Below are 9,096 nucleotides of genomic sequence, written 5' to 3'. Positions count from 1 at the left end.
ACAAGGTTCAAGACCTAATAGAGTCAGGAGCAATTGCTTTTGACAAACCTAATGTAAAGACGAACCCCATGCCTCGCCATGATGGCACAGTCAATGCAATCGAGCTAGTCACCGAGCAAGAGTTTGTTCAACAACGGAGTTCCCCCATAGATGCCCTTAAGAGGTATTTACTTGCAAAGGGGTTCGTCCTCGAACATAACGAAGCTTTTAAGACGACCTTGCAAAGACTAGTGAATCAAGGAGTGGTTCAGTTCAAGGAATATCCTGAGGAAGAGTATGTAGCCATGTTGGACAGAAATGAACCATTAATGATACCAAGGCAAGGGGCAAGGAAGACATTGATCATCCCTTGCACCAAAGCCACACTGCTGATACCCACACAAGGGCACACTAGGATCATCCCAGTCAGGGATCCATACCCTGTAGATAAAATGAAAGCAGTCCCGTGGGAGTATGAGTCTAATGCTAATACCGATGTGACAAACATCGTTGGGCCTGGAGGCATGACGCGTAGCGGTCGCATATTCAATACTGCTAAATCAAAGGAGAACTTAGCACAAGCAAACGACCAAGCTACTGTGGTCCCTACTGAAAGTAGCACACCCACTGACAAGGATACCACCAATAAAGATGCTGAAGAGTTCTTGGCACTGATCAAGAAAAGTGATTACAAGGTAGTGGATCAGCTGCATCAAACGCCATCCCGGATATCACTCCTCTCGCTGTTAATTCATTCAGAAAAACATCGAGACACTTTGATGAAAATCCTAAGTGCTGCTCACGTAACCAAAGACATCACTGTAAACCAATTCGATGGAATGGTAGCTAACCTTACTGCTGGGGCATGTTTGAGTTTCAGTGAACACGAGTTGCCCTCACAAGGGAAAGGACATAACAAAGCCCTGCATATCTCCATGCAATGTGGGAAAGCTCATCTATCTAGAGTGCTGATCGACACAGGGTCGTCGTTAAACGTGATGCCAAAAGCTACCCTAGACAAGATAGATCTGGAAGGGCTAGTAATAAGACCAAGCCGTCTGGTGGTCAAAGCTTTTGATGGGTCGCAAAGTCCAGTATTTGGAGAGGTAGATCTCCCTGTGGTAATAGGCCCTCGTACCTTCTGCATCAATTTCCAAGTGATGGAGATTGAGCCTGCTTATACATGTTTGCTGGGACGCCCTTGGATCCATGCTGCTGGGGCAGTCACCTCTACTCTGCACCAGAAGATGAAATTTGTGGATGGAAACTCTATAGTAACTATCAGTGGGGAGGAGGACATATTCGTCAGTAATCTAGACTCGTACCGGTATATCGAGGCTGGAGAAAAGGCATTAGAGACTTCATTCCAAGCGCTTGAGATTGCCACTGCTGTCACACTACCAATTGAGAAGACTCGAAGGGCGGTGACTTCTTGGAGAGACCTGCAAGCTACACAGATGGAAGGCTGGGGCAAGATCCTAGAAGTGCAAGAGAAGAAAGATCGTCTGGGGTTAGGATACCAATCCACAAAGAAGGCTGCAAAGGAAGAGCAACGGTTCCCTCCGATCACACAAACTTTTGTCACAGGTGGATATGAGCACGTATCCATGATATCTAGCATGGAGGGAACGTCCAATTTCATCAGAATGATCAGGCCAGGAGAACAACTTCAAAATTGGACAAGCCTGGAGATACCGGAGATAGTTTACATTTCAAAGTAATTTGCTTTTCTGTCGTGTGTTTCATTTCCCTTTCAAGTTATTAAAATAAAAAACAATGTCGCTCATGCCTCGCCCGAAGCATAGAGTTGGTTTGTAAGGGCCCCATTTTACTTTCAAAGATCCAAGTTTATTAATAAAATTTTCGTTTGCGTTTGGTATCAAAATCCTGTCTCGCTCTTGCATTCACCTTCTCAAAATGACAAATAACTTTCTTGCATAAAACAAAAGCACAAACATAATTGCATACTAAAAAGACAAAAAAATCAACTTGTGCAGATCACCTTCTAACATCACCGATAATAATACTGCTGAAACTCAATATAAATTCGAGGCTCTCGCTAATCAGTCTGAGGAAGAAGATGAGGAAGACGAGGAACTTCCAGAAGAATTGTCAAGGCTAATGGAAAGAGAATCCAAAAGCATGCTCCCTCCTCAAGAGGCAATCGAAATCATAAACTTGGGCACCGACAAAGAACCCAAGGAAATCAAGATTGGGGCAACACTGAACGAGGGCATAAAAGCAACACTGGTCAAACTCCTCCATGACTATGTGGAAATATTCGCTTGGTCATACCGGGATATGCCTGGGCTGGACACAGACATCGTCGTGCATAGGTTACCACTCAAAGAGGGCTGTACACCTGTCAGACAAAAACGCAGAAGAGTCCGACCCGATATGGATAACAAGATCCGAGAAGAGGTACTCAAGCAGTTTGATGCAGGTTTCCTTGCCGTAGTCGAATATCCGCCGTGGATCGCCAATATAGTCCCAGTACCTAAGAAAGATGGAAAGGTACGCATGTGTGTTGATTATAGAGACCTGAATAAGGCAAGTCCAAAGGACGACTTTCCGCTGCCACATATAGACATACTAGTGGACAACACCGCACAAGCTTCAGTGTTCTCATTCATGGACGGATTCTCAGGATATAACCAGATTAAAATGGCTCCTGAGGACATGGAGAAGACCACCTTCATGACATCCTGGGGCACTTTCTGTTACAAGGTAATGCCTTTTGGATTGCGAAACGCCGGGGCAACATATCAAAGAGCTATGGTCACACTATTCCATGATATGATACACAAGGAAGTCGAGGTGTATGTAGATGACATGATCGCTAAATCCCATACTGAAGAGGAGCATCTCACACACTTACAAAAGTTGTTTGAACGCTTGAAGAAGTTTAAGCTAAGGTTGAACCCAAACAAGTGTACATTTGGTGTGAGATCAGGAAAGTTGCTGGGATTCATAGTAAGCCAACGAGGCATAGAGGTAGATCCTGACAAAGTAAAAGCCATACAAGAAATGCCCGTCCCGAAGACAGAAAAAGAGGTTCGTGGTTTCTTAGGGCGCTTGAATTATATCTCAAGGTTCATTTCGCACTTAACTGCTACGTGTGAACCCATATTCAAGCTACTAAGAAAAGATCAACCAATCAAGTGGAATGACGATTGTCAAGTAGCTTTCGAAACTATAAAGCGTTATCTACAAGAACCACCAATACTCGTACCCCCGGTGTCAGGAAGGCCGTTGATCATGTACCTCACTGTCCTCGACAGGTCCATGGGATGCGTACTGGGGCAGCAAGACGAAACAGGGAGGAAAGAACACGCTATTTACTACCTTAGCAAGAAATTCACTGATTGCGAATCCCGGTATTCACCATTGGAAAAGACATGTTGCGCCCTAGCATGGGCCTCCAAACGTCTAAGGCAGTACATGCTGAACCATTCCACATGGTTAATATCGAGGATGGATCCTTTGAAATACGTGTTCGAGAAACAGGCTCTCACGGGAAGAATTGCTAGATGGCAAATGCTACTGTCAGAATATGATATCCAATACGTCACCCAAAAAGCAATCAAAGGGAGTGTATTGGCAGAACATCTAGCTCACCAGCCCATTGAAGAGTATCAGTCTATGAAATTCGACTTCCCTGATGAGGATATCATGCTGGTCAGGGACTATGAAATGCCCGGACCCGATGAAGGGCCCGAACCAGGATTGGTATGGACTCTCACATTCGATGGAGCCTCAAATGCATTAGGACATGGCATAGGGGCAGTCTTGACATCTCCTGACAATCGTCATATACCTTTCACTGCAAGATTGTGTTTTGACTGTACCAACAACATTGCTGAATATGAAGCATGCATATTGGGTCTCGAGGCGGCGATCGATCTGAGGATTAAGTTACTTGAAGTATATGGGGATTCAGCATTAGTAATCCACCAAGTCAATAAAGAATGGGATACGCGAGATGCAAAGCTAATCCCATACCGAGACCTCATACTGGAACTAATGGCTGAGTTCGACATTATCACTTTCAATCATATCCCGAGGGAAGAAAACCAGATGGCTGATGCGTTGGCAACACTCTCCTCCATGTTCAAAGTAAACTGGCCTAATCACGAACCGCAAATAACGGTCAGACACTTTGAAGAACCAGCCTATTGCCTCACGATTGAGAAACAAGCTGATAACAAACCTTGGTACCATGACATCAAGGAATACTTGGAGAAGCAAGTGTATCCAGAAAACGCCTCCACGATTGACAAAAAGACACTAAGGAGGTTGGCATCTAAGTTCTTCCTAAATGGTGATGTCTTGTACAAGCGAAACTACGATTCAGTGTTGCTAAGGTGTGTGGATAAGAGTGAGGCCAAGGAGATTATCAAGGAGATCCATGAAGGAACCTTTGGGACTCATGCAAATGGACATTCAATGGCAAGAAAAATACTAAGAGCTGGTTATTACTGGTTAACAATAGAGGCCGATTGCTTCCAACATGCAAGGACATGCCACAAATGCCAAATATATGCTGACAAGGTTCATGTGCCACCAAATCCACTGAACGTACTAAGCTCGCCATGGCCATTTGCAATGTGGGGAATTGATATGATAGGTACGATCGAACCCAAAGCATCTAATGGACACCGATTCATATTGGTTGCTATTGACTATTTCACCAAGTGGGTCGAAGCTGCTTCCTACACTAATGTAACAAGACAAGTGGTTACTCGATTCATCAAGCATAACCTCATCTGCCGATATGGGATCCCAAGTCGAATCATTACCGACAACGGGTCGAACCTGAACAACAACATGATGAAGGAGTTATGCGAAGAGTTCAAAATTGAACACCACAATTCTTCACCATACAGGCCTAAGATGAATGGCGCTGTTGAAGCCGCGAACAAAAATATCAAAAAGATAATACAGAAAATGGTGAAGACGTACAAAGATTGGCATGAGATGCTTCCCTTCGCCCTGCACGGTTACAGAACTTCAGTACGTACATCCACAGGGGCAACCCCTTTCTCCTTGGTCTACGGCATGGAAGCAGTTCTCCCTATCGAAGTGGAGATTCCATCGTTAAGAGTCCTAGCCGACACAAAGTTAGAAGAATCGGAATGGGTAAAAACCCGCTTTGATCAGCTTAATCTCATTGAAGAAAAGCGACTGACAGCTTTGTGCCACGGGCAGCTCTATCAAAAACGAATGAAAAAGGCGTTCGATAAAAAGGTCCGCCCTCGAACTTACAAAGAAGGAGACCTCGTTCTCAAGAAAATCCTACTACCCCGACTTGACGCCCGAGGAAAATGGACACCAAACTACGAAGGGCCATATGTCATAAAAACAGTGTTCTCAGGAGGAGCGCTCGTCCTTACCACCATGGACGGAGACGAGTTAACACATCCGATCAATTCAGATGCAGTCAAGAAGTACTATGCCTAGCAGGGGCAAGACTTCAAACTACGAGCCCAAGACAATTCGTAAAGGATAGGAAATCGAGCAATCATTAACTTCCGAAGTCAAAGGATTACTGGGGCCCTCGATGGTAAAAGAGCGATAGTAGTATTAATATCATTTCTATTTGTCATTTTTCTTTCTCATGTACACTCGCCAATTCAAGGCAACAATCAATAAAAGTCTTTCCTTTTCATATCTATCTTTTCATCATTTCAACACCAAGTGCAAAGGATAATTTGTTTCTTATAAACTTTAAACTCTGAACTTAAAATAAGAAACTTACAAACTAACAGACTAAGCTAAAAGGGGATGAAACTACGACATCTCCGGTAGTCAATACAAGCCTGGTCCCGAAAGCACCGCAATACCCCAGTATACTAACTTCAGGCGATCTAAGATAAGACCCATGGAGCTGCTCAAAGGCCAAACAAATCCAATGGGTGACAGGAGATAAAGCATCGAGTTCGTCATACATATTCATACTCATGAACATTCACATATGTACTGTCTGCATAAGCATGCATACATTTACAACAAATCATAAGCATATACATTCGCAAAGCATCATTCTACAGACAAAAGCTCGGGTTCCCTCGAATCCAATCTCCAAACTCAACTCTCAAGTTCAAATTCAAACAAAAATCGTAACCCACGCGTTACGTCTTGTCACGGTAGTGATAACGGCACCCAACAAAAATCGTAACCCACGCGTTACGTCTTGTCACGGCAGTGATAACGGCACCCAACAAAATCGTAACCCACGCGTTACGTCTTGTCACGGCAGTGATAACGGCACCCAACAAAAATCGTAACCCACGCGTTACGTCTTGTCACGGCAGTGATAACGGCACCCAACAAAATCGTAACCCACGCGTTACGTCTTGTCACGGCGGTGATAACGGCACCCAACAAAAATCGTAACCCACGCGTTACGTCTTGTCACGGCAGTGATAACGGCACCCAACAAAAATCGTAACCCACGCGTTACGTCTTGTCACGGCAGTGATAACGGCACCCAACAAAATCGTAACCCACGCGTTACGTCTTGTCACGGCAGTGATAACGGCACCCAACAAAATCGTAACCCACGCGTTACGTCTTGTCACGGCAGTGATAACGGCACCCAACAAAATCGTAACCCACGCGTTACGTCTTGTCACGGCAGTGATAACGGCACCCAACAAAATCGTAACCCACGCGTTACGTCTTGTCACGGCAGTGATAACGGCACCCAACAAAATCGTAACCCACGCGTTACGTCTTATCATGTTAGTCCCTTGGCAGTGATATGGCACCATGTTTTCCAGCAACACATCTATTTTCACACTCCACAATACCAGCAAATTTCAGGGTACTCTCAGTGTTCAATAATCTTCCACCTTCAGGTCGTAACAGGCAAACAAGCCTATCCGCCTCTTCAGGTTTAAGAATATTGAACAGGGGCAGCTGTCATACCCCAAAATTTGCCCTACCTACTTCACTCACAAAGTTTCAAAGGATAGGGCTCCATTCAAGATGCACTCCTAGTCAAAAGCCTCCTAAGGCTAGGGTTTGAGATTCCTCTAAGAGGGATCAATGAGATGAGGCTCTTAATCAAGGGTATATGGCTCATAATGATCTAATCTAACCCCAGGGCAAAGGTCAAGGCACCACTCCAAAAGTCACATGTTCAAACAGTCTCCAAATCTACAATCAGCTGATTCAAAATCAAAGTCAAGGCATGAGCCAAACTTCTAAGCATGGGTCAAACAACAAGTATGGGGATGTATATCCATCATTTGATCAAAATTGATCATGATTCCATTAATAGAAACTCAGAGATGAACCAATCTAAAAAGTTCAAATTAGGGTTTCTATAGGAGAAAGTCAACCCAACTTTGACTGGGCATAACTTTCACATGGAACATCAAAAATTCCCCACTCAAAGCCTATTTTGAAGGAAATTGGATTCTCTACAACTTTGTCTCTCACAAGCCAAGGCTAGAAATGCTTCATTTGGAAGGTACAAGGCAAAAGATTACAGGTCCTTTTTAAGCAGTCTCCAAAAGCAGTTTTTTTGCAAAGAGGATATGATCAAGATAAAAGCTCCAAATGGAAAATATGTTCCAAAGTGGCTTATAGAGGACATCTTGAGGTTTCCAAAAAGTCCTAGCACTCCTTCATATCTTAAAAATTGAGTGAAATATGCTTGATCAAAGTTAGGAGATTTTTAGGGACCAAATGTGGAAAAAGAGGGTTCAAATGGAGAAGTTTTGCAAATGGGCCTATGGTTTTATAATACAAACTTGGTCCACAAGTCATTAGCATGCCCAAAACAAAATGCCACGAAATTTAACCTATTATTTGATTTAATATAATTTTTTATCTCATTTTTTATGATTTAATTAAGTGTAAAATCAAATATTATGTTAAAATATTGGTATAGGCCAAAATCCAATCAATATTAATGGTAAACATGATGTAATTTCGTGGTAATGGGATCAAAGAAGAATAAAATCAAATCTTGGCCAAAATAGTAGCTTAGCATTCAAGTAAGAAAATCAAATTTCTCAAAAAAAGCAAGATTGGATTCAAAGGCTATTTTGGTTCTTTTTCTTGACCTAAAGATCCCCCTATAAGTACTAAAGAGAGGCATAAGGGTTGAGGACGAAAATTCTGGGAAGAAAAGTTGCAAGAACCGAAAAAGTCATAAAAAAGTGGAATTCGGTTTTTGGAGAATTTGGGGGCTTTCATCGAGAACTAAAGGTTTCCAAAGCTTCTTCAAGTAATCTGGAACGTGTTTGGATCGTTTATCAGCTTCAGCACCCCCAGAATTTCTCCATAATAGCCAAGGTATGTAGTTTTAAAAACTGAATCGATTAGCATATTATACGCATGTTCATGTGAATTTGATTGTATGTTTGAGTTTGTGTCATTGCTGTGGACGTTTCTGAATCATTTTCTTTAAGTTTGGGGGCGTAAATCATGTTCGGCCATGGGAGGCCGAGTTAGGGTTTTGTTTTGGATTTGGGGGTTTTCAGTAGGGATAAAATTAGGGTAAGGCAGGGTTGGCATTGAGATCGCGTGACCAAAACGAGTGGAATCAGGGGGTTGCGCCTTTCCTATTGGCATCCATGTGCTGTTCGTTATTTTTGGTAGTGAGGGGTTTGCTACGAAAAATCCTTAGCAGTTTCGTAGCTAAATATGCAGGTTTTGCAGGTCTGGAGGTAAGTGATGATGCGTTGGCATGATCTGGTTCGCCAATTCAAATTTTGGCGCGCGTTACTATTTGCGTATTCCAGTTTTGTTTTTGTTTATTTTTTGATAGTTGTTTAACGCGCGTGTGTGGGTGGTGCAGTGGTCATGTGAAACGTTAGTGAAGGGGAGGTCGTGGGTTCGAGCCTCCCCTTTGCCCATTTATTTTTCTAAAATTTCAACCCTCGATCCAGTGCGCCTCAGCTTCAAACCCTCACTATGCACCCTCAAATCTGAGCCATAGAATTCTATTAATTTAGATCCAACGAATCCTGGTTGCATACCCATACCATACACCATAACTGCAACCATATTGAATCAAAACCTAGTTAACTAATTTAATTTAATTAATATATTCAAATTGTAATTATTTCTTTTATATAATTAAAGGTTTAATTAATTGTTTAA

The sequence above is a fragment of the Vicia villosa genome, unplaced genomic scaffold (genome assembly GCF_029867415.1).
Source record: "Vicia villosa cultivar HV-30 ecotype Madison, WI unplaced genomic scaffold, Vvil1.0 ctg.002312F_1_1, whole genome shotgun sequence".
Taxonomy (NCBI): domain Eukaryota; kingdom Viridiplantae; phylum Streptophyta; class Magnoliopsida; order Fabales; family Fabaceae; genus Vicia; species Vicia villosa.
This window is presented reverse-complemented; position numbering follows the sequence as displayed.